Genomic DNA, 422 nt, shown 5'->3' with positions numbered 1-422 from the left:
AAATATCAATATTGTAATATTTAGATATTTTGAATAAAAAACTTTTTTTTAATTAGTTATGTTTTATGTCAATGTCAATTTGTTGTTTTTTATATCTATAGTTAGGACACATCTCTAGTAGCACATATTGAATTCACATACGTTTTCTAAACGTATAAGGTGTAGTAAAAAGAAATCCATTATTTTTGCATGAAATTGAAGGCTTTATTTAGCATAGTTAGAATGATCCGATTTAGGTCAAATATGCACCGTTTTGTTCAATAACTTGTTGCCATTTTGAAGGTAATTCCATTATGCCTCTCTCATAGAAACCCTTGTCCCTATTGGCAAAAAACTGGGACAGTCGATTTTCACAAGCTTCTCTTGAGGCGAATTGTTCACCAGCAAAATCATTCGCCAAAAACAGGAACAGGTGGTAATCA

Source organism: Odontomachus brunneus, unplaced genomic scaffold (assembly GCF_010583005.1).
Source record: "Odontomachus brunneus isolate Ranch 3 - 2012 unplaced genomic scaffold, Obru_v1 Obru_scaffold_251, whole genome shotgun sequence".
Taxonomy (NCBI): Eukaryota; Metazoa; Arthropoda; class Insecta; order Hymenoptera; family Formicidae; genus Odontomachus; species Odontomachus brunneus.
Note: the sequence above shows the minus strand (reverse complement) of the source record.